Consider the following 26,636-nt stretch of genomic DNA (forward strand, 5'->3'; position numbering starts at 1 on the left):
ATATGTATCTTCCTCTTCCATCTACCTCTGCAAATTGCCATCTTCATCGTCAGCATCTGCCTCGCCACTATCACCGTCTCCTCTTGTTGCCTGACTACTCTGCCATGATTCGTAACCACCACCTCCAGTGTGTGCTTCACTTCTCTGCCCTGATTCGTAACCACCACCTGCAGCGTGTGCCTGGCTGCTCTGTCCTGATTCGTAACCACCACCTCTAGTTGGTTCACTGCCATGACCAGGATCGTACCCACCCCCGCCTTCAGGCGAAGAGAGCTCCTTCGCCACGGGAAGAAGTAAGGTGATGGCATGAGTTCCCCTGTTTTCGCATCCTTCTAACCAGTGCACCCACTGAGAGGTCCGATCTATCGGCCTCAAATGCCAGAAAATGTTTGATCTTGACTTGGTCCACAATGCATGCACACCTACAATGTATGGTTTAGGATTGATCCCGAAACTTACTGTCAACCAATCCTTCAACAGACTAACGGTCCATGTTTTAGGGGCCGTCAATTCCAACTCCACAAACTGAAACTCACTCAATCAGCTCCCATCTGATTTGTTCGGACAGTACCAGAACCATGGTTAACGACAAATTTAACAAACTCAGACATTGCTGTGCTGGCCTAAAAAATATTTACACTCGTCAAATACTATGCAGAACAACATAATACCGTCTAAAAGATACCGCCGAAACAAAAAGAAACTACTAGGCCACCTAAATAAATAATACCGCACAACCGGTAGCTAACTACAAAATCTAACTAATCCACCGGCAATAAATTCAAACAGCTAACTAGCCATACCCTCATACACGCATTACCAATATACAATAAACTATATTTAGCGAGGGATTAGGGCTTACCCTTGAAGCGTGCGAAGCACCTCCGTCCACCAGCCTTGAATCACCATATGAGCACCACCACCACCACGCAGCTCACCCTACCCACACCAAACTCCAACACTGCACCACCATTGCTTCAAAAGAGCACCACCAAATCGCCTCCACCAGCTAACCCATCAGTACATCGGGGTTTCCCTTGCTCCCTACTAGCTCTAGGATGAAATTTTGGTGGAAAATCGTCTCAAAATCAGCTCAAAATCGATACAGCATTGAGCTGTTTTTGGGAATAGAGAGAGAGAGAGCGAAGGCGAGAGGAGGAAGAAGGAGGAGCGAGGCGTCACGGTTAATTCCTCTGGTGCTGGACCCTTTCGGCGTGGGGATGGCCGAAAGCCCTTTCGGTGTCGACGTGGCCGAAAGGCCGCCGCTCGTGGCCGACAGGCCTGTCGGTGGACGGGCGGGCTAGGCGATACGACCGGTCGGCGTAGGCGTGGCCGACAGGACCTGCTCGGTTTCGCCGTGGCCGATAGGCCCTGGTCGGCATCGCGGTGGCCGAGGCCGTACTATTTTTTGGAAAAACCCAGATTCACGTATTATTTGTGGAAATTAATAAAAAAATCGTATTATTTAAAAAAATAGCAATTATATAACACAAAAATTATACCGTTAGAAAATAGAACATCTAAAGTTTCTAATGATATAACTCTTATTAAGTTGGTCAAATTAACGACCTAAGTATACACGTAGGCCTATTGAGTAGTGTCTCAAGTAACAGATCGTTTGACTATTTATTTGCAACAACACCTAGCGGATGAGGTTGATTGAAATAAAGTTAACACTTCCACATGCGTGTTATTTTTTGCCCTTTCTTAATGCCTTTCCTGTGTCTACTTTAGACATTTGCAATCAGTTCTTCAAAAGAAGAAGAGAAATGACATGCAAGCAGCCATGCACGAACATTCAAGATACACTAGTAGAAAAGAGGGATTTCGCCCAGCCCGAAATTGGGCTTTAGCCCCGGTCGAGTCACGAACCGGGACTAATGACAGCATTAGTCCCGGTTCGAGTGGCCAGGACGCCGCACGGGGACCGCGACGCATTAGTCCCGGGTCGTACTGGACCTTTAGTCCCGGGTCGTGGCTTGACCCGGGACTAAAGGCGGTGCGGCCTGGGTGAGAGACTTTAGTCCCGGGTCGTGTCTTGAGCCGGGGCTAAAGGGTGGGCCTTTAGTCCCGGTTCAAGCCACCGACCGAGACTAAATATTCTTATAAATGCAACCGTCCCAGCCAGCCCTCTCCTCTGTTTTTCCCTCTTAGAAAGTGAGAGGTGAGTACTAGCCTTTTTTTCTTTGTATGCATATGAGGTGTTCGATGAAATGCATGAGAGAATGATGGCACTTAATTTCACACAAAAACAAACATGATATGAGGTGCCGCACTTAAGCTTTCTCATATTTCTTTCCTCGCCGATCGAGGTTAGCAACTTTCCCATTTGATCTGTCATTTGTACAATGCATGTGTGTCATTTCTCTATTCATTATATATATATGTTCTGAAATGGTTTTTTGATATACTTAATTATATGATGCAGATGAACCGGCAATGGATGTACGGTAACCGACGCACTTTCGAGTTCATTTCGGGCCTGCATAATTTTCTCGGTATGGCTCAGCCAAACAGTGAGAATGGTTTTATGTGTTGTCCATGTGTTGACTATCAGAACAAGAAGGATTACTCTTCCTCGAAAACCCTTCACAGCCACCTGCTTCGGAAAGGTTTCATGCCTAGCTATAATTGTTGGACCAAGCACAGAGAAAGAGAGGTTATGATGGAAGACAATGAAGAAGAAGAGGATGATGACAACTATATGTTCCTTGAATACGGTGATACTGCAAGGGGGGAAGCTGAAGATGAAGAGGCACCAGATGAGCCCATCTTAGATGATGATCTTCGTCGGGCCATCGTTGATGCACATAGAGAAGCAGACACTGTAAGGAGAAGGAGATCTTGGAGCGCATGTTAGAGGATCACAAAAAAAAGTTGTACCCAAATTGCGAAGATGGCACCACAAAGCTCGGTACCACACTGAAATTGCTACAATGGAAGGCAGAGAATGGTATACGTGACAAGGAATTTGAGAAGTTACTGAAAATGATGAAGAAGAAGCTACCAAAGGATAACGAATTGCTTGACAGTACATACGAAGCAAAGAAGGTTCTCTGCCCTCTAGGATTAGATGTGCAGAAGATACATGCATGCATTATTGACTGCATCCTCTACCGCGGTGAGGAGTACGAGAATAAGGGTGAATGCCCGGTATGCGGTGCATTGCGGTATAAGATCAGACGAGATGATCCTGGTGATGTTGAGGGCGATGACGAGCCCCCCAGGAAGCGGGTTCCTGCGAAGGTTATGTGGTATGCTCCTATAATACCATGGTTGAAACGTCTGTTCAGAAACAAAGAGCATGCCAGGTTGTTGCGATGGCACAAAGAAGACCGTAAGAAAGACGGGATGTTGAGACACCCCGCTGATGGGTCACAGTCGAGAAAAATCGAGAGAGAGTACAAGGACTTTGCAGATGACGTAAGGAACTTAAGATTTGGTCTAAGTACAGATGACATGAATCCTTTTGGGGAGCAGAGCTGCAGTCATAGCACCTGGCCTATAACTCTATGTATCTATAACCTTCCTCCTTGGTTGTGCATGAAGCGGAGGTTCATTATGATGCCAGTGCTCATCCAAGGCCCGAGGCAACCCGGCAACGACATTGATGTGTACCTAAGGCCATTAGTTGATGAACTTTTACAGTTGTGGGGCAAAAAATGTGTACGTGTGTGAGATGAGCACAAACAGGAGGAATTTGGCTTACGAGCGTTGCTTTTCGTAACCATCAATGATTGGCCTGCTCTTAGTAACCTTTCAGGACAGACAAACAACGGATACAATGCATGCACGTATTGTTTAGGTGAGACTGAAAGTGTACATTTGGAAAAATGTAAAAATATTGTGTACCTGGGACATCGTCGATTTCTTCCGACCAAGCATCCCGTAAGAAAGAAAGGCAAGCATTTCAAAGGTGAGGCAGATCACCGCCCGAAGCCTGTCCTCCCAACTGGTGATGATGTATTTGGTATGGTCAAAGATTTGGATCAAATAGTAACCTTTGGAGAGGGTCCTGGCGGTCAATCTGTTCCGAATGACGCCACCGGACACGCGGCCATGTGGAAGAAGAAATCTATATTTTGGGAGCTAGAATATTGGAAAGTACTAGAGGTCCGCTCTTCAATCGACGTGATGCACGTGACGAATAATCTTTGCGTGAACCTGCTAGGCTTCCTGGGCGTGTATGGGAAGACAAAAGATACACCGGAAGCACGGGAGGACCAGCAACGTATGGATGAACCAAAGAGCATGCATCGAGAGAAGAACGAGAAGGATAAACGTCCTGCCAGCTACGCTCTTACCAAAGCAGAGAAGGTAATATTTTTTGAATGCCTAAGCAGTATCAAGGTCCCGTATGGCTTCTCGTCGAATATAAAGGGAATAATAAATATGGCAGAGAAAAAATTCCAAAACCTAAAGTCTCATGACTGCCACGTGATTATGACGCAATTGCTTCCAGTTGCATTGAGGGGGCTTCTGCCGAAAAATGTTCGAGTACCCATTGTGAAGCTATGTGCATTCCTCAATGCAATCTCTCAGAAAGTAATCAATCCAGATATTCTGCCAAGGTTACAGAAAGATGTGGTCCAATGTCTTGTTAGTTTTGAGTTGGTGGTCCCACCATCTTTCTTCAACATTATGACGCATCTCCTGGTTCACCTAGTCGAAGAGATTTCCATTCTTGGTCCTATGTTTCTACACAATATGTTCCCCTTCGAGAGGTTCATGGGAGTCTTAAAGAAATATGTTCATAACCGTGCTAGGCCAGAAGGAAGCATCTCCAAGGGATATGAAACAAAGGAGGTCATTGAGTTCTGTGTTGACTTTATTTATGACCTTAAGCTGATTGGTGTTCCACAATCACGGCATGAGGGGAGACTGAGTGGAAAAGGCACACTAGGAAACAAAGCAACAATATGTAGGGACGGGCATTCTTTCACTGAAGCACACTACGCAGTTCTACAAAGTTCCACCTTAGTGGCTCCGTATATCAATGAACACAAGGATATATTACGCTCCCAACACCCGGGGCAGTCTGACTCATGTATTACACGTGAACACATGGCGACTTTCGGTGGTTGGTTGCGAACACATCTCATGAATAACACCACTGTTGGAGATCAACTGTACTTCTTGGCCAAGACACCATCTTCGACTGTATTGACTTTCCAAGGGTATGAGATCAATGGGAATACATTTTACACGATAGCCCAAGATAAAAAGAGCACCAACCAAAACAATGGTGTCCGCATTGATGCAAAAAATAGCAATGGGCAAAAGGACACATACTATGGTTACATAGAGGAGATATGGAAACTTGACTATGGACCTTGTTTTAAGGTCCCTTTGTTTCGGTGCAAATGGATCAATCTGAATGGAGGAGGGGTAAAGGTAGACCAGCGGTACGGAATGACAAAAGTAGATCTCAACAATCTTGGTTACAGAGACGAACCGTTCGTCCTAGCCAATGATGTGGCTCAGGTATTCTATGTGAAAGACATGTCTACCAAACCGAGGAAAAGAAAAAATAAGCCAACGAATACATCATACGATGAGCCAAAGCGTCACATAGTTCTTTCAGGGAAAAGAAATATCGTGGAGTGGAGGACAAGACAGACATGTCAGAAGATTATGATAAGTTTCATGAAATTCTGCCCTTCGCAGTGAAGGATGACCCAAGCATTCTGTTAAATGATGAAGATGCTCCATGGTTACGGCCGACGCGATCATAAGCAATGGACATATGCTAGATAGGGTAATAATGTATTAAACAATTTATGTAGGAGTGTGTATCTCAAATGAGCCAATTTTTGGCACAACTGTGTATCTAAACATGGCAATCAATATACCATTCCTTTTGGTACCACTTGGTTCTAAAGAAAATGCACTTTTCATTTATTTAGTGCAAAAACAGTGTTTTTTCATTTATTTAGTGCAAAAATAGTGTTTTTTGTGAAGGAAGTACCACAATTTTTAATTTCTAGTGGTCCCCACCACCCTGGGTGGGTTCTAGGGGACCTTTGGTGGACACTTGAGCAGATGGTTGAATTTGGAATTGACCTGAGCATCCATTTTGTGTCTGGTCAACTGTCGGTCAAACCTTCCGAAATTGTGGCAGTTTTGAACTACAGCTACATGATAGCAACCTCATGATTTTTTGCAAAATTCTAGAAGGATGTCAGTCCGGAAATAATCAGCCTCTACACCCTCCGTACTGTGTTTAACAACCTTCAGGACAATCTTCTTCATCTCTTCTTCATCTCTTCGTCTGGTGACTGGAATTCCCTAATTAGGACTTCGTTCAGTTTGCTAAAATGATGTCACGCGGCTTCGTGGGATTTTCTGACTTCGTTCAGTTTGCCATCTGGCCAAAACAGGGCCCCGGGGACCCCGCAGATCTACCCCTATAGCTTTCTCCGTACGAGGGCTGACCAATGGAGTTTTTTCCTTGTTTTGGTTTGTTTAGGACATATGTACATGAAAAGCAGAGGTTGGGCCTACTTTACCTTAAAATAGGCTCCGGTTGACCCGTGGCGGGAGTTTCCACATACAGATCCAGAATTTTACCAAGTGTTTGCCCATCTCGCCAATATACTCAAAGAGGAATGAGAGAGATTTCAAAACACCATTCTCGACATTCAACAGAGTGGCCAACACATCCTGTGGCCCAATTGCCTTCGCAATATAACCAAATGTGTTCACAGTGGCTCTTCTGATGCCCTTCTTGTGAGCCTTCAACATTTCCAGCAGCTCAAAACAAATTCTCATCCACTCCCTAGTTGGTACAAATTCTGCTCCACGATCAGCAATCCTACCAACTAGATCAATGCAGTTCTCTTGGACCTTCTCGTGCCTATTCTTCAAGATGGGGGTCAGCCGAGGAAGAAGATCCTTGATAGGCGATGTCAACTTGGTCATACCAATCACATTCACGATAGCCTTCAAAGCTCCGAGAATTGAACCCAGGACCTCCGGATACTCCCCTCCCAAGTACTTATACAGCACAACACCGAGGTGACTCATAAGCTGCTCCTCTTGGCACTGCTTCATCACAATGGCTATCCTTGAGATCAAATCAGCAGCTTGCTGCCTAACTTTTGATATATTTCATAGACCCATCCTCCGAAATTTGCCGTGGCCACCAAAAAATCAAAAATAAGAAATATTAAATAATTGATATCTCATAAAGAATAAATTATATTTTGGATGTATTTATTTTATGAACATTTTGATATGCTATATGCATTTTTATGATTTATAATTATTTTACTATGTATTTTACGAGCTTGATGATAGTTTCAATATGAAATAAGGCGGGAACCAAATTTTACACGAAAATTAAAAAAAAATCCAAAACACCCTTTAGCCCCGGGTCAAGCCACGACCCGGGACTAAAGGTGGCAGTTGCGCGCACCTTTTCGGCGGCCTGCGAAAACACCCTTTAGCCACGGGTCGTGGCTTGACCCGGGGCTAAAGGCCTCTGCCTTATATGCGGTTCCCTTCTCCCCTTCCACCAAATCGAGCTCTCGCGAAAATCCACCAAGTCCCAAGTCCCCGTCATCGTCTCCGGAGGCCGCCGCTCGCACCGACGCCCTCAGGCTGCCCAAATCGCCGCCGCCGTCGTCCTCTCCCGCCGCCGTCGTCCTCACCCGCGCCGCCGCCCCACCAGCGCTGCGCGCTCTCCCTCCACACGCGCCGCCCATCCGCGTCCTCTCCGCCGGCGCTCCTCCGGCCGCCCGTCCGTGTCCTCTCCGCCGGCGCCCGTCCGACCGCCAGTCCGCGTCCTCTCCACCGTCCTCGCGTGCAGCTCCGCCCGTCCTCGCGCGCGCGCCGCCCGTCTCCGGTGAGCCTCCCCCTGCCCCCTCTCCGTAAGGGTAGAATTAGTTAGTGTAGAATACGTTAGAATTTAGTGTTTATTTTAGTTAGATATACATTATATTCTATGTATTGATATACATTATATTCGTTGCAAATACTCTATGTATTGATATACATTATAATCTATGTATTGATATACATTATATACGTATAGGTAGAATTTAGTTTGAAAATACTCTATGTATTGATATACATTATATTCGTTGCAAGATTAGGAGCAAGAATTCGTTCAATGAAAGCTGCGATTTTTTTCTCCAAGTATAGGTAGATTTTTTCCCCAAGTGTAGGTATAAATATCGGGACTGGCGCGGCAACGCACGCCACCATTGTCCATATAGTACCGGTCCATAGAGTACCCTGCAATATCGGGACGCCTGCAATATCGGGACTATGGACGGGCGCGGCAACGCGCGCCACCGTGGTCCATATAGTACCTCAACATCGCCGTTAATATGAAACATCGCCGTTAATATGGAACATCGCCGTTAACCACAAGTCAGTTATCTTTGCAGAAACTATGGAACACGACAAAGATGAAGATAACGAATACATCCTCCAGGATATGATCTTCGATGGAGGAAATAACGAAGGAGATGGAGATGACGATGTCATCTCATCGTTTCTAAACAACCACGATGAGGGAGTGGAGCTCTCCAGTGAGGAAGTGGAGGGGGAAGCTGAGCGCTCCGGTGAGGTATATTAATTAAGCCTCTACTAGCTAGCTAGATGCATTAATTGTTTTTATGTACATATATTAATGGTTTTTCTTCTTTAGCCCTTCGGATCGAGCCAATCTTCTGTAAAGAAGCGAGGCGCGGCCAAAAAGTTGGAACAACATGAAAGGTTCAAGATCGAATAAATCCGTGAAGATGGCGAACTGATTGCTCCTGTGAGGCACGCAAAAATATTCACAAGGCAATGCGGAGTTATTGTAAGGGACAACGTCCCGATCACAACTCAAGAATGGCATAAGCCAAAGCAGGATGGAGTAAGTTATGTGGATGACAGAACCAAAGAAATGCTTTGGACTAAGCTCATGGTAAATTTCACCCTACCGCCCGCTGGACCCAGCTAATATAAACATAGAGGAAAAAGTCAAGGAGTGTACTTTGAAAAAGTTGGCCACACAATTCAAGGACTATAAGAAAAGATTGAACTTGGACTATATCCAGAAAAACAAGACTCCGGATTTCACAGGAGCCACTGAGAAGCTAAAAGATCAGTGGGCCGATTTTGTGAAGTACAGGACATCGGAGACAGCTAAGAAAAGGTCAGCAATAAATAAGATAAATGCTGCAAAGAAGACATATCACCATTGCATGATGTCAGCTGGCTACAAGGGTGTCATTCCTAGGATGGAGAAAGAAGAGAACGACCTGGTTGATAAAGATGTCGAACCAGAGACTAAGGACTGGGCCCGAAAGGCAAAGCTTTGGTTCTACGGAATGGGTGGAAGGTTGGACCCAGTAACAGGGAAGTGTATTTTTACGGAAGAACAACTTGCAGCACCCCTCGCAGCCCTTAAAACTGCAATGAACGACGTGAAGGACGGGAAGTTCCGTCCCGACAGAGAGAAGGACGAGCTATCACGCGCCCTCGGGAATAAGGAAAAGACGGGACAAACACGGGACACAGAAGGCTCCGTACCGTGGAAGTATGGGTTTCCCGACAGCACTGATACTTATAGAAGCCGAGGGAGGAAAAAGAAAGGGGATGATGACCGGCTGAAGAAGCTAGAAGAAATAGTAGCGGGGCAGCAGAAGGTACTAGAGTCAATTACCAGCCAGCAAGGTACCGACCCATATAAGCAGCTCGGAGATCCTGCATTATTGGATAGTACCGGCCCAGGATCTCACCGGAAAAGCAGCGTGGCTTCCGCGGAGCTCCCGGCTGATGATCATGATGCAATGACCGAGGCTGCTCGCTACCCCGTGGATGATATCACGCAGCAGGAAAACTGTGAGATGCATGTGAAATTCATGAACATCTCCGTGAAGGTGGCGGACGGCTTTGCCTTACCTTGTAAGGCTAAAGGAACTTACCATTACGTTCCTATTCCAGATGGCTATGCTGTTGTTGGGGTGGATGAAGTTGTGAAGGAGTGGGAGAAGCTGGAGCTTGAAATCCCTGCAGGTGAAGATCGGGAACTGACAGAACTGGGAGAAGATAAAGGTAATACCATTCTATGGCGAAAGGAACACATCGTGCTTCCAGATTGGACGCCAAGGCCACCGACTCAGCAAAGTAGCAATCCAGATCGGTCTCCACCGCCTCCGCTGTGTCCGCAGCCTCTTCCGTCTCCTCCGGCGCGTCACCCATCTCTGCCGCCTTAGCCGTCTCTGCAGCCTCCGCCATCTCCTCCGGTGCATCACCCATCCCCGCCGCCTCAGCAGACTCAGCCGCCTGCGAAGACTCAACCCCGGGTGCTAAAGCGGACCAACAATCCGGCCGCTAGTGCTACAACTCCCAAGAAATCCTCAACAGGTAGTACAAGCAAGAAAGACAAGGCGGCTCCTCCCAAGTTAGCATACGAGATGACTGAAGAGGAAACTTCAGCATCCGTGAAAGCCGATGTGCAACGCCAGTTAGCACCAAAACGGCCCCAGCCGGACAGGTCATAGACCTGGTCAAAGCGAAGAGACTTCTGCAAAACCTGAAGCGACCACCGCCTGATCTGTTATCAGACTATGACCGCTCTATTACGAAGTCACATGAAAAAACTGTGAAGAAGCGGCCGCGTAGAATCGCGAAAAAAGTTCCCCAGCTCGGAGAACAGGAAAACCAATCGTGCCCCCCGCTCAAAGTGTTTTCCGATAACCACTAGTAGAAAAGAGGGCTTTGGTTTTTTGCTCCAAAGAGCATTAGCACCGGATTTGGCACGAACCGGTGCTAAAGGGGGTCATTAGCACCGGTTCGTGCGGTCTAGACGTCCAGGGGACCAGCCGCGGTATTGGTACCGGTTCGTGCGGTATCTTTAGCACCGGTTCGTGACACGAACCGGTGCTAAAGGTTTGTCGCCGGGCACGTGGCAGCCACGAAACCTTCGAACCAGTGCTAAAGGAAAACATTAGCACTGGTTCGTGACACGAACCGGTGCTAAAGCTCCCCTTTGCCCTATATATTCAGCTCACCCTCCAACTAGCCCCCTCGGTTCATTTTTTCTTGGTGGAAGGTGTGAGGGTTGTGTGCTTGCTTGCTTTTCTTTGCCATGCACATGAGGTGCTCGATGAAATGTCTGAGAGAATGATGCCGCTTGATTTCACACAAAACAAAAATGATATGAGGTGCCAGATTGATACTTAAGCTTTCTCCTCTTTCTTTCCTCCTCGATCAAGGTTAAGCAACTTTACCCTTTCATTTGTACGGTGGTAATTTCCACTATTTATATAGATTATGATGTTTTGTAATGGTTTTTTGATAAACTTAATTATTTGATGTAGATGAACTGGCGGCAATGGATGTACCTTGACCGACGCCTACCCGAGTTCACTTCGGGCCTGGAAGATTTTCTCCGTGTGGCTGCCGAAAACCCACAGGAAGATGGTTTTATATGTTGTCCATGTGTTGGTTGCCGGAACTTAAAGCAATACCGTGAATGGCAAGTCATTTACTCCCACCTGCTTTGGAAAGGTTTAATGCCCAGCTATAATTGTTGGACCAAGCATGGAGAAAGAGGGGTTATGATGGAAGACAATGAAGAAGAAGAGGATGATGATATGTACCCTAACTACGGTGATACTGCAACATGGCATTATGAAGATGAAGAGGTAGGAGGAGCTGAAGATGAAGAGGCGTCAGATGAGCCCGTTGATGATGATCTTCGTCGGGCCATCGCTGATGAACACAGAGAAGCAGAAACTGAAAACGAGAAGCGAAAATTAAAGGGCATGTTAGAGGATTACAAAAAAAAGTTATACCCAAATTGCGAAGATGGCAACACAAAGCTCGGTGCCACACTGGAGTTGCTGCAATGGAAGGCAGAGGCTGGTATATGTGACAAGCCATTTGAGAAGTTACTGAAAATAATGAAGAAGAGGCTTCCAAAGGATAACGAATTGCCTGACAGTACGTACGAAGCAAAGAAGGTTCTCTGCCCTCTAGGATTAGAGGTGCTGAAGATACATGCATGCATTAATGACTGTATCCTCTACCGCGCTGAGTACGAAAATTTGGAAAAATGCCCGGTATGCACTGCACTGCGGTATAAGATCAGGCGAGATGATCCTGGTGATGTTGAGGGCGAGCCCCCCAGGAAGAGGGTTCCTGCCAAGGTTATGTGGTATGCTCCTATAATACCACGGTTGGAACGTCTGTTCAGAAATAAAGAGCATGCCAGGTTGTTGCGATGGCACAAAGAAGACAGTAAGAAAGACGAGAAGGTGAGACACCCCGCTGATGGGTCGCAGTGGAGGAAAATCGATAGAGAGTTCCCGGACTTTGCAGGTGACGCGAGGAACGTAAGGTTTGGTCTAAGTACAGATGGCATGAATCCTTTTGGGGAGCAGAGCTGCAGTCATAGCACCTAGCCTGTAACTATATGTATCTATAACCTTCCGCCTTGGTTGTGCATGAAGCGGAAGTTCATTATGATGCCAGTGCTCATCCAAGGCCCAAAACAACCCGACAACGACATTGATGTGTACCTAAGGCCATTATTTGAATAACTCTTGCAGTTGTGGGCCAAACCAGGTGTACATGCGTGGGATGAGCACAAACAGGGATCATTTGACCTACGAGCGTTGCTTTTCGTGACCATCAATGATTGGCCTGCTCTTAGTAACCTTTCAGGACAGACAAACAAGGGATAAAATGCATGCATGCACTGTTTAGATGAGACCGAATGTGCATATTTGGATAAATGTAAGAAGGTTGTGTACCTGGGGCATCGTCGATTTCTTCCAAAGAGGCACCCCATCAGAAAGAAAGGCAATCATTTCGGAGGTGAGGCAGATCACCGGGAGAAGCCTGAACTCCGTACCAGTGATGCTTTACTTGATATGGTCAAGGACATAAAAGTAATCTTTGGAAAGGGTCCTGGCGGTCAATCTGTTCCGAATGGCGTCGCTACCGGACACGCACCCATGTGGAAGAAAAAATCTATATTTTGGGAGCTACCCTATTGGAAAGTCCTAGAGGTCCGCTCTTCAATCGACGTGATGCACGTGACGAAAAATCTTTGCGTGAACCTGCTAGGCTTCTTAGGCGTGTATGGGAAGGAAAAAGGTACACCAGAAGCACGGGAGGACCAGTATCGTATGAAAGTCCCAAAAAACAAGAAAGAAGAGAATTACAAGAAAGATACGGGGCGTCGCTTAAGTCCTGCCAGCTACGCTCTTACCAAAGCAGAGAAGGAAATATTTTTTGAAGTCCTTTACAGTATCAAGGTGCCGTCTGGCTTCTCATCAAATATAAAGGGGATTATAAATATGGTAGAGAAAAAATTCCAAAACCTGAAGTCGCATGACTGCCACATTATTATGACGCAGTTGCTTCCGATTGCACTGAGGGGGCTTCTGCCGGAAAATGTTCGAATACCCATTGTGAAGCTATGTGCATTCCTCAATGCAATATCTCAGAAGGTAATCGATCCAGCTAGTCTGCCAAGGTTACAGAAGGATGTGGTGGAATGTCTTGTTAGTTTTGAGTTGGTGTTTCTGCCATCTTTCTTCAATATTATGACGCATCTCCTGGTTCACCTTGTCGAAGAGATTGCCATCCTCGGTCCTGTATTTCTACACAATATGTTCCCCTTCGAGAGGTTCATGGGAGTCTTAAAGAAATATGTTCATAACCATGCTAGGCCAGAAGGAAGCATCTCCAAGGGCTATGGAACAGAGGAGGTCATTAAGTTCTGTGTTGACTTTATTCCTGACCTTAAGTCGATTGGTGTTCCTGAATCGCGGCATTGGGGGATACTAAATGGAAAAGGCACGCTAGGAAGGAAATCAATGATATGTAGGGACGGGATTTCTTTCACTCAAGCACACTACACAGTTCTACAAAGTTCCACCTTGGTGGCCCCGTATATCACTGAACACAAGAATATTGTACGCTCCCAACACCCGGGGCAGTCAGAAGACTGGATTACACATAAACATATGCAGACTTTCGGCGGTTGGCTGCGAACACATCTCATTAATAACAAAGATGTTGGAGATCAGTTGTACTTGTTGGCCGGGTCACCATCTTCGACTGTAGTGACTTTCCAAGGGTACGAGATAAATGGAAATACCTTCTACCCGATCGCCCAAGATAAAAAGAGCACCAACCAAAACAGTGGTGTCCGCATTGATGCAACAAACACTAACAATGGGGAAAAGGACACATATTATGGTTACATAGAGGAGATATGGGAACTTGACTATGGACCTTCTTTTAAGATCCCTTTGTTTCGGTGCAAATGGGTCAAGCTGGACGGAAAATGGGTAAAGGTAGACCAACTGTACGGAATGACAACAGTGGATCTCAACAATCTTGGTTACAGAGATGAACCATTCGTCCTAGCTAATGATGTGGCTCAGGTTTTCTATGTGAAGGACATGTCCTCCAGACCGAAGAAAAGAAAACATAAGGAAACGAGCTCATCCGATGAGTCAAAGCGTCACATAGTTCTTTCAGGGAAAAGAACCATCGTGAGAGTCGAGGACAAGACAGACATGTCAGAATATTATAATAAGTTTGGTGAAATTCCGCCCTTCAGAGTGAACATTGACCCAACCATCGCGTTAAATGCTGAAGATGCTCCATGGTTACGATCGAAGCGATCATAATATATTATTATCCTGTACCTTGAGCTCATATTGTGAAGGATTTTTTGTGATGTATCAGTAACATTGATCGTTTGACCTAAATGCCATGAAACCTCGAACACGATAGCTCATATTGTGAAGGATTTTTTGTGATGTATGCAATTCTCCAAGTTTATTATTTTTCCTTGAAACTATGACACATAATATGACAGCACGGGAAGGTTTCGCGTTGTTTGGATCGTTTTTGAATTTTTAATGCTCGTTTCAAACTATATTCAAAACGGCGGGCATGAAGATCCTTCGCACGGGGCGGAGTTTCGCTAAACTTGCACTGGATCTCTGATGAAATAGCATGTTATGAACCCAATAAATATTTTTACAAAAAATCTTGAGCATTATATCATGTGCTTGTAGTTCAAATCTGGCCAGCCTCCTACCGATTCGGCAGGAATTTGTCTTTTTCACGAGGGGTCAACGGAAAGGTTCCAGATACACCGGTTGGGAAATTATCCATCTTAGGTGGTCTAGTATTTTTGAAAAATGTGTTGGTACCAATGTGAAACTTTAATTTGGTGGTTGCTTCACAAAACACCCCCTTTTCGGCACCTTGAAAATGGAAAATAGATTTTTCGTGCGGTGAAAAGGAAAACTTCCTCCTGCAACATCGTAAGACATCCCAAGATGCACATGTGTGCACAATATGGGCACATTTTCACAAACTATGTCGCGATTCTATCCGTAACATTGGTCGTTTGACCTAAATGCCATGAAACCTCGAACACGATAGCTCATATTGTGAAGGATTTTTTGTGATGTATGCAATTATCCAAGTTTATTATTTTTCTTTGCAACTATGACACATAATATGATAGCACGCGAAGGTTTCGCGTTGTTTGGATCGTTTTTTAATTTTTTATGCTCGTTTCAAACTATATTCAAAACGGCGGGTATGAAGATCCTTCGCTCGTGGCGGAGTTTCGCTAAACTTGCACTGGATATCTGATGAAATAGCATGTTGTGAACCCAATAAATATTTTTACAAAAAATCTTGAGCATTATATCATGTGCCTGTAGTTTAAATCTGGCCGGCCTCCTACCGATTCGGCAGGAATTTGTCTTTTTGCATGAGGGGTGGACAGAAAGGTTCCAGATACACCGGTTGGAAAATTATCCATCTTAGATGGTCTAGTATTTTTTAAAAATGTGTTGGTACGAATGTGAAACTTTAATTTGGTGGTTGCTTCACAAAACACCCCCTTTTCGGCACCTCGAAAATGGAAAATGGATTTTTCGTGCGATGAAAAGGAAAACTTCCCCCTGCAACATCGTAAGACATCCCAAGATGCACATGTGTGCACAATATGGGCACATTATCACAAACTATGTCGCGATTCTATCAGTAATATTGGTCGTTTGACCTAAATGCCATGAAACCTCGAACACGATAGCTCATAAAAATCCCCTCCTTTTGTACCCTGAGCTACTGGTTGTTGGGTGTATACTAGCAGCTTCCGAGCGGAACTCCTTGTTTGCGGGAAGAGTTAACTCGGGCGGAGCTTCCGAAGATGTCTAAGACGGCCGGCCATCTAAGACATCTTCGAGAAGCTCCGCCGGAGAGGCTCTTTCCTTCAAGGTCACCGTCGCCTGGTGTATACCAGCTCCCAGGAAGCTCTCTATGCTCTCCCCTCCTTACCCTGAGCTACTGGTTGTTGGGTGTATACTAGCAGCTTCCGAGCGGGACTCCTTGCTTGCGGGAAGAGTTACTCGGGTGGAGCTTCCGAAGATGTCTAAGACGGCCGGCCATCTAAGACATCTTCGAGAAGCTTCGCCGGAGAGGCTCTTTCCTTCCTGGTCATTGCCTCTCCTCTCTCTGCTCTCGGGCTGCTCTCTCTACTCTCCCCGGAGGGGCTATATATAGCGGTGTGCCTCCAGATAATCCCCTCCCCCATAGATGAGGCCACCCCAGATAAGGAAAACACCAGATAAGCCTCCCCTAGATTAAGCCCCCCCCCCCCATCTTTAGCACTGGTTCCAGCCACGAACCGGGATAAAAGGGGTATACAAACTAACCCACCATCTCAGATTTAACTAAATTTAAACTAAAACAACGACAACGACTTTACTGAAATTTAAACTACAACAACGGCAACGATTTATTGAAATTTAACAAGATACATTAACTAAATTTAAACTAAAACAACGACAATGACTTTATTGAAATTTAACAAGATACATTAACTAAATTTAAACTAAAATAACGACTTCTACTAGTTCTTCCGCGCATCCGCTGCTGCCGCCTCCTGCCGCAGCAGCTACTGCAGTTCCTCCTCACGACGACGCTTATGCATCTCGTCACTATCCAGATCCGCCACACGCGGCCGCTTATGCAGCTCCTGGAGACTCTACCTCTCAAATGCTTCCATGGTAGCTGCTAGCGCCGCCTCCTCCCACTCCTCTATCTCTGCGAGCTGCGGGTCCACCTCATCCGCTGCTGCACTCCTGGCTGCCGCCTCCTGCCGCAGCTGCTGCTGCAGCTCCTCCCACTCCTCTATCTCCGCGAGCTGCGGGTCCACCTCCACCAGCGGCGGGTGCGGCTTTGGGGGCATTGTGAAATGGGCTAGGGTTCGGTGAGTGAAGTGGGAGACGGGGACGTACTATTTATAGAGGGCGTGTAGGCGGGAAATCTCCGTGCTGCGCGTCGTGGCGGGAAAATATCCCGCGCGGCATCGTGTGGCGGGAACCTATCCTGCGGCGTTGTGGCGGGAACCTATCTCGTGCGGCGGGAACCAATGAAAGAAAAATAAGGCGGGAAACAAGGAAAGAACAAAAATAATATAAAAATTTGACCTTTAGCACCGGTTCGTGGCTGGAACCGGTGCTAAAGGGTGCACTTGGCGCCACCCAAAAGGCAGCCAAAATTCAGACCTTTAGCACCGGTTCGTGGCTGGAACCGGTGCTAAAGGGTCTTCAGCACCGGTTCCAGCCACGAATCGGTGCTAAAGGTCCGTAGTATTTATTCCGCGCCCTCCTCCTTCTTCCCCAGATCGACCAGAACAGAAACGCCTAAGGACCGCGCGCGAGGAGTTGCAGGGATGCTGGCAGGCTGCCAAAATTTCTAGCCATCACCGCCGACGTCCGCCCGCCTCCCGCGCCGCCGCCTCCTCTCTCCGCGCGTCGGCCTCCTCCTCCGCCCGCCGCGCGCCCGTCCGCTCCTCTCCGTCGACCCGCGCCGCCGGCGCCTCCTCTTCTCCGCAGACGCCGCCACCGCCCGCGCCGCCGTCCTCCTCCCGCCCGCGCCGCCGTCCTTCATCCCACCCCCGCCGGCAAGTTGAGCCCCGGCCACCACTTTTTTTTAATTTTTGTTATAAATTTGTTAGTTTATTAGTTAGGTTTATTTTGTTAGTTTATTAGTATAATTTTTGTTATAAATTTGTTAGTTTTCTTAGTTTATTAGTTACTTTTATTAGTATAGTTAGGTTTATTTTTTAAAGTATATATAATTGTTAGATAAAAAGTAGTAGTATTTAGTTAGAAAAATTAGTTAGAAATTTTTTGTTAGATAAAAAGTAGTAGTATTTATATAAAAGTAGTAGTATTAGTTAGAAAAACTAGTTAGAAATAATAGTTAGAAAAATTTTGTTAGATAAAAAGTAGTGAAATATTTGTTAGATAAAAATGTATATGTTAGAAAAAAGTGGTGAAAAGTAGTAATATTTGTTAGTAATATATATTCATAAGTTATTCAAATTCAATATTATATTTTTTAATTATGTTAGTACATATATTATTTAGTTTGCATAGCTACGATGCCGCGCCCGCCGCGTCGTGGAGCTGGGACCGTTCTGGACCAGATGCTGCTGATGGGGGAGGTCCGGGACTGGGCTCCGCCGGGGTGGCACTGGGAGGTGTTATGTTCCGGGGCGCACACCTTGATGCGGAATTCGGGTCCCGTCGTCGACCCGGATATTCTCTAGTGCAGGTCGCGTGGGCCACGGTCATTTCAGAGGGAGCCGGCCCCACAGGAGGTGGTAGCTCAGCGCATTAGAGAGGAGGACAAGCACGTTCGCCGCTACCTGTATGCGTTAGACACCAGGTATACGAGCGGATAGTCAGTTATGCAGGGATCTCACATTAGCTATGATCCTGTTATTGTTCCGTGGCTTTGGGTGTTCAGCCAGCGCGGCTCAGGACCCGGTCGGCGCCGTTGAGAGATTCTAGTGATGTATTAGGGTTAAATAAAAATGGACCCGATCGAGCTATATGTGTAACTCCGATCTTTGATTATGTATTGAGCATTATCCTTAATTAGTACCTATATACATGTGTAACTCTAATATTTGATCATGTATTGAGCATTATCCTTAATTACTGCTTCGCTGTGTTTATAGCATTAGAATAACTTGTAAGTCTTTGCAGAAACTATGGAACGGGACCTAGAAAAGGGATACATCGTCGAGGACATTATGCATGATGATGACGATATCACCTCTCTTTATCTGAACCAATCCGGCGAGGGAGACGAGCAAAACCTTGGAGACGGCTCCGGTGAGGGAGATGAGCAAGACCACCGTGGAGATGGCTCCGGTGAGGGAGAAGGTGACGACTCCGATGAGGGAGAAGCTGACGGCGCCGAGGTGTATATATATTAATTAACCAAGCCTCCAGATTTGTGCATATACATATATTAACATTGTTTCTTCTTTTAGACTTCCCGATCAACAAAATCTACTAGAACTAAACGAGGCGCGGCCAGAAAGATGGAAGACCATGAAAGGTGCACCATCACGGAAATCGCTGAAGATGGCGAACCGATTTCTCCCAAGGCTCACGCAAAAAAGTTTGTAAGTCAATGCGGAGTTATTGTTAGGGACACCATCCCGATCACCACTCAAGAATGGAAGAAACCTACAAATGCGAAAGGAGTTACTTATGTCGACACGAGATCCAAAAATCTGATGTTTAGGAAGCTCCTGGTAAGTTTCATCTTACCGGAGCCAACTGACTCTGAATTTGAAAATGACAGGCCAGACCCTGAGGATCCTGAGCTGAATATCGTACAGCGAAGAGTCAAGAAGTGGGCTCTTAAGAAGATGGCAATACAGTTCAACGGCTACAAGAAGAAATTGGAAAACTTGTTTGTCAAGGAAAAAAAGACTCCGGATTTCAATGGCCCCTATGAGAAGATAAAAGCCCACTGGGAGGAATTTGTGAAGTACAAGACATCGGAGAGGGCAAAGAAAAGGTCAGCCACCAATAAGAAAAATGCTGCTAATAAGATGTACTTCCATACCATGGGGCAAGGAGGCTACAAGGCTGGCAGGCCTAAGTGGGAGAAATGGGAGAACGACCTAATTGGTAATGGGATCCAGCCAGAGGTAGTGAAATGGAACCAGCGGTCAAGGGATTGGTTTTACGCGCATGTGGGCACGTTGAACTCACAAGGGAAATGTATATATACACCAAGACATAAGAAAAACCCACTTTCCATCGAAGCCTTTAGAAATGTTGCAAAGGAAGTTGAAGAGGGGAAGTTCCGCCCTGAAAGAGAGAAGGACGAGCTCGCACGCGCCCTTGGGAATCCTGAACACCCAGGACAAACACGAACCATACTAGGTGGCAAGCCGTGGTGTATTGGGTTTCCTGCAGAAACGAAGAAATATCCCGATAGAAGCCGTCAGAGGAAAAATGATGTGGTTCAAGAACGCGTTTCTAAGCTAGAGGAGCAAGTGAGGAAGATAATGTCAGGCTCCCAAATGGTCACCCAACCTCAAGCTAATCCGCAGATAGAAGAAGCTACATTCGATGCTAGCGGCCAGGGATCTCAGCGGAAAAGCAGCGTGGCTTCCACGGAGCTGCCGGGTGATGATGCAGATGTGGATCCGCAGATGGCTCCTCGCTACCCTGTGGATCATATCACAGAGTCGACACCTTGTGAGCTACATGTCAAAGTGATGGGCTACTTATGGCTCAAGGCGGCGATCGGCTATGTCTTACCGCCAGTACCTGATCAAAGATACCACTGCGGACCGGTTCCACATGGCTACGCTGTTGCCGGGGTGGATCAAGTTATGGATGGGTATGGGCCGCTGAAGCTTGACCACCCTGCCGGTGAAGGGGATTTGCTAGAGCTGGGAGAAGCCAAGAACACTACAGTTCTATGGCGAAAGGAATTCATTGTGATTCCGGGTTGGACGGTGCCAACAAGGTCTCCACCGAGCCACCATTCTCCACCGATGCAGCCGTCTCCAGTGTGTCAGCCGTCTCCATCGCGCCAGCCTTCTCCGCTGCCGCGTGAGCCTTCTCTACCGCAGCGTGAGCCTTCTCCAACGCCGCAGCCCACCACTAAGTCTAAGAGCAAAAATCGGAGCGCTCCGGCAATGAGCCGTAACCGATCACCGAAACGCCGACAAGAGCCCCTCCCAAGAGTACCTAAGGTTCCTCCCAAGAGACCTTACGACTATACAGAAGAGGAAAATGACAAGATCGCAAGGGAACGGTACATGAAACCGAAGTTTGGCAAGAAAAAGCCCCAGCCTGAGCCCGAGCCGCCTATATCTAAGGAAAAAAAAGTTGAAAAAGTACTTTCATCAACCTGAGCCAAAGCTTTCATCGAACTATGACCGCTCTATTCGCAAGTCAACTGTGGTAGAAAAAGAGCGGTGGAAAAAAAGTAAAGTAGAAGGGAAACCAGTTCCCTAGCTTGGAAACCAGAAAAACTCGTGCCCCCCGCTCCAAGTGTATCCCGATGTCCTACAGTGCCTTGATCCGACGCTGGTAGCACTATACAAAGATGAGGCAGATGCGGCCGATATGAGTATTCCCGGGTACTTAAGCCGCATCGAATTCATGAACATGGATGATGTCCAAATAGCATACCAGTACAAGTATCACTACAAGAAATGTGTTGACTTGTGACCTTCTCTCAATGACACTCGGTGAAATCGTCATGACTCTATGACGTTCTTGCACTGAATTGTTGTAAGTTGTTCGGAGAGGTGAAAACCCTAGAAAATTACGACGATTGTAGTGAAAAACGTCGTTATTTCCTAGCACCAAATCGTCATAACCTGAGTTGTGCGGTTTAGCACCTTATATTTAATGGACCATGACCAATTTAGATAGTCGTAATGTTTACACTGAAATGACTAGTCAGCCACATCATCAATTATGTCTACGTGTCATGTCCACATCATCAGCTTTGGACCTAGTGTCATGTCCACATGTCATTTTCCTCTTCCGCTATAAAAATTGAATAAGATAAAAATTGTGTAGCTCCTATTCTACTTATTCATTAATAACAGATTTATTTTTAATTTGATTTTAAATATTTTCTGTGATAATTAATTTTATTCTGCTTATTCGTTATTCACATATAGTCTCTTTTGCACAAGGGACGCCGAAAAGATATTTTCCCTCCAACCGACCAAAATTTCACCACTCCCGCCGAAAAATTGCGCTCCCACGCAACACGAATTTCTCGGGCCTCCCTAACGTGTTGACGTGAAATGACTGAAAGCCCCTCACGCGTAACCTACACCCAGGGATATTTTCGTGAAATCATCACGGAATCCCCATCAAAATCACTGAACCCTAGCCCGCTCCTCCCGCATCCAACCTCCCGCCGTCCTCCCCCAACGCATCTTCACACCGCCAGCCCCCCGGCGGCCCGGCCTCGTCCTCGACCGCACGGACGACGGCGACGGCCATCTCCTCTCGTGTACATGGAGGCAGCCGTCCCATCCCTTCTTCCCCTGCTGTTCACCAAGCCCCCATCTCCCCACCTCCCGTCTCCGGAACCACCTCTCATGTGTGTCACCCTCTTCGTCGCCGTCGTGCAGTGATCCTTCAGTTCGGGCCTTCGATTTGATCTTGTATGCTTCGCCAGTGGTTCTTTTTTCCAGTCATTTTCTGATGAAAATTTTGCTTGGTGCTGCAGGTTCTTGCCGCGGGCTGGTGGTAGGGTTGCGCTCCAGTGCCCGGATGTCGAGCACGTCGCCGTCAACGACCTGTTCATCACCACCGACGACATGGTATCTCCTTCGATTTCCCTGATGTGTTACTGACGTGATTATTCTAGATGTTTTAGTTATGGGATCTCTAGCTATTTATGTGATACGGGTCGTTGTGGATTTGGGTATAGGTTGGGACGGCGATTGCAGATCTGCTTTTCTATAGCTTGGATTTGTCTGTGGGTCGCGATCCACAAGAATCGTAGTTCTAACAAGCTATTGTTGTAGACTGTCCAGATTTATTTTCTCTACAAGTTGTCTTGTGAGAGGTTACTTTGTAATAATTGGTAGCCTCCATTGGGTCTAAATAACGTCTGTGCAGTCGTAGTGGCAGTTTCAGTAACATTAGTAGACATTAGCTTATATTATGATGCTGAATTACGTCCCTGTAACTTGCAGACATACATGTTCAAGTATGACTCTGTTCACATACAATGGAAGCACCATACGGTTAAGGTCAAGGACTCTCAAGACCCTTCTATTCAGCAAGAAAAAGGCTACTTTGTTTGGCTGCAGGTTTGAGCTAGTGAGCTCCCTAACGACTTCTCACTAGTAGTAATATGCAGCGACATGCAAACTGGTTGTACATTGAGTTGTGAGTACATTATCACCTGAACAGCTTCTTGCTTGGTCTGATATAGTGGTGTTCATGACTATTTTTCAGGACCACACGTTGATATATATTGTTGATGGTGGATGGTTTAGTTAACGAGAATTGTATTGTTGTTTGGTGTAGGATATGTTGTCCTTGGACATTTAATACCTTGGAGACTTACAGCATGTTTTTCTCTAGTAGTAGTGATATGGAGTCAAGTCAGCATGCTATGAAAGTCATCATCTGCTTATATGTAATATTTCTGAATTTGACTGCATTTGTGAATGTACAATCATTGAGTTATTCCTAATCCTATGGGGATGAATGCATGTCTTCCTTGGAACAAGTATTAATTGCTATGCATAACTGTTAGTGCTCATGGTAACGTGTGTTATTGCTGTGATAGCTAGTTTAAATAGACAGTTTTCTTGAATGCCAAGTATTATACCTATCATTCTTTGCTGTTTTATGCGAACATTATGGTTTAATAGCTTAGTATAAGGTTCTGGTGTACTTACTGTTCATGGCGTTTTGCATGGTAGTTGTGGTTAGCTTGCATATTGTTCTACTCTTTTCTACATAATCTGCGCATTTGTCTTAATTTGCAGTATTTTGACCCAATGGTCAATGTTAGGCAACCTTCTGCGTTAGCCATAAGCCAACTCAAGTAATGTTCTTCCTTTCATCTATATATGATACTCATGTATCCTTATAGCATTTTTTTTTCTTGCTTGTTGTTATTTCTTTTCTGTAGAATACATATGGGCTATTATCAATGTTGCACATTTCATTCTTAAGCCATGTATTCATATGAACATTGGAAATGTAAACAAAATTAGAAGTCATAAAATTCCTCTATCTTGGTTTTGGTAGCTGTAGATTTTATGTAGGAGATCGAGTGTCACATCTGTGTAATATGTGAGTTATCCTTACTCATACTGGAAGCTCTTGCTGTATCAGTGCAGCCTTGAATCGCATATTGGAAATTTTCTATCTATTTTTGAAGCTTGCATGCATTATGAAGCTTTTTATCTATTTATCTTGCTGTAATCTGTAATGTAGCAATGCTCTGAAGTAATAAATCCAATTTAACATTGTAAAAGCAGTACTAGCTATTCCTGAATCGATCCTTATTTTGTGTTGCGCCAATCCATATTGTTGCAATCTGGGTTAGCTTGATGAGTAAAAGCACTAGGTTAGCTTGATTACTATTTCCTTCACTGTTCTATCTCAAGTGCATGATGCAGCCTGCACTACTTGATATAGTTTGTTTGGTCAGAGACCTGGACCTGCACTTGTTGGAGGAATATATTTTGCTTGTGTATTTTACAGTTTCTCTGATCATGAGGTTTATAAATCTAACCAACTTCTATTATCATGTATTTGAGTTATCATTTTCAAGATCGACAGTGTTTTGAATAAATGGGCATTGCTGGTTATAACCTCCCAGTTTCATTTCTTTCTTGAGGCAACTAGTGCTCATTTGTATTAGTGAAGACATCTGTTGTGATCATTGACATCATGGTGTAATTATTTCATTCTAATATTTATGTATCCCTTATTTCCATGGGTTTGACCAGCAGCAACATCCTATGCTTACTTACTCTTACCTCTCTTGTTTGTTCTCTCAGATCTGGTGGAGTGTGCTGGAGGGCAAATGATTCACATGTCAAGCTAACCGTGTCCTAAATGTAGGGATATAGTCCTGGTGATGCAGCAGCAGCCCAGTCTGTCCGGCCGGAAGGACATGATGATGTTGCGTGCTTGTAGTCGTGTGTCATCTCTTGTATATAAATTGATGTCACATTTTTGCCTAAATGGATGTAATAGATTTAAGGCGTCGTATCCTATGAATCCCCAACTTTCCTGTATCCGTGCATCCGGCTATCCTCGTCCACCCGGTCTGGATCGTGCGCGTCTGCTCATTCCAAGGTAGTTTTTCCTAAAGTGCCACGTCCAGCTCGTTTATTTTGCACATTAGCCCTTGTACATCGAAACACCAAACATGTCAACACCTTGTATTATGCCCTAAACAACAGGCGGCGACTGCGACGACCACGATGAGCTCAGCGGTTCACTCGACGGCGATGGCGACGGCGATGAGGTCGACACCAAGTCTGCGAGACGCGTCTCCAGTGAAAATCCATCCACGCTCGCCGTTGCCGGAGTCGAGTCGCCTCTCGACGGCTCCGATGTGATCTGCCGTGCCTATGGGAGCCGCATGTGGCGCAGGTCCTCATTCTCACCGGTCCCTGACGCGGAGGACGTCGGCGTCTGCAGCCTCCGCACCAATGGCATCTTGAGGGAGCCCCATTTGCTCCTGAAGACGCCGGCCTGCTGCTGACTCGCGTGAGCTGCTAGCACAGAAGAGGATAGATTCATAGCTTGGGAAATTGGCCGGCTACAGGCTCTGAATTTTCATTGTTCTTGTTTACTGTATCTAGTACTTGCAAAGTGTAACTGTGTAAGTTGCTGTGAATGAAAATTTGAGAAAGAACAAGCCATACATATTTTTTAATATGTTAACAAAACCAAATGATTTATACAAGGGAAAAGTGTAACTCAAGGTTGAGAACATATGGAAGTTCAGAGTGCTGAAACAACTACTTACATGAAGTGTTCAAAACATTTTGCAGTGTCTAAGAACTGAAAACCTAGCTACAACCGAAGACCACAATCCAAGATAAAGTGTATTGTTTGGAATGGAGAATTTCCATCATGATTCATGTCAATTTGCGAAAACTTGCTGCAACATGTTGTTGCTTCGAGCTTCCATACCTGATAGAAATATTGTAATTCTTTGCAGCTGCTTACCACTAAGACAAGCAGTTGGACAAAATAAAAATTTCTGAGCCATTACATAAAGACACTTTGTACACCAATTAAAATTTTGATCGGTGCGGCATGCTGCATCAGTTCCACGACTTCCACCTGAGCTTTCTTGCTTCAACTGCCCTCCAAAAGAAAAGTTTCAGATACCAAATTGGCATCATGATAAAGGTTCATGTGATAGGTGAACTTCCATATGTTCTTAATTCTTAGTTTACAATGTTGCCATGTAGCAATTTTTTTTAACATATCAAAACATTTATGCCTGATTAAGAATCTCAAACATGACCATGTTTATCTTCCTGTACTTTTATATCTGTGTTAAAATCAATCACAATTGCTAGAAGCTTTCATCATACCAGCTTGATAGATAGCAGTAGCATACTAGGAGAGTAGCTACAACTGAACTTTTTTCAAGGACCAGCAACCAAATGTTGCTTGTCATTTTAATTAAGGCAGAGAAATGGATTTACAAGGTTTTACATGTGGCACAGCCACCCAGATCGACAACAGCTATAGCTACAATAAAGAAAACTACTCCTCCCTAGTACCCACTAGTCCTCTTCTTCTCCC

At 45.5% G+C, this 26,636-nt stretch overlaps 1 long non-coding RNA gene and 2 pseudogenes across 2 annotated transcripts; all 3 read left to right on the forward strand.

Moving 5' to 3' along the window:
* The first annotated feature begins 2,428 nt into the window (after positions 1-2,428).
* LOC139832711 (uncharacterized) lies at positions 2,429-5,757 on the forward strand (annotated as a pseudogene).
* A 5,564-nt stretch (positions 5,758-11,321) lies between these two features.
* Positions 11,322-14,651, forward strand: LOC139832712 (uncharacterized; annotated as a pseudogene).
* A 7,559-nt stretch (positions 14,652-22,210) lies between these two features.
* Positions 22,211-25,070, forward strand: LOC127309159 (uncharacterized). Of its 2 annotated transcripts, XR_007856970.2 has the most exons (4): positions 22,211-22,478; positions 22,567-22,660; positions 23,039-23,901; positions 24,866-25,070. It is a non-coding gene; the product is annotated as an uncharacterized lncRNA (long non-coding RNA). The 2 variants fall into 2 exon arrangements; XR_007856969.2 differs by having other exon boundaries at positions 23,039-25,070.
* The last annotated feature ends 1,566 nt before the right edge of the window (positions 25,071-26,636 follow it).

Source organism: Lolium perenne, chromosome 6 (genome assembly GCF_019359855.2).
Source record: "Lolium perenne isolate Kyuss_39 chromosome 6, Kyuss_2.0, whole genome shotgun sequence".
NCBI lineage: Eukaryota > Viridiplantae > Streptophyta > Magnoliopsida > Poales > Poaceae > Lolium > Lolium perenne.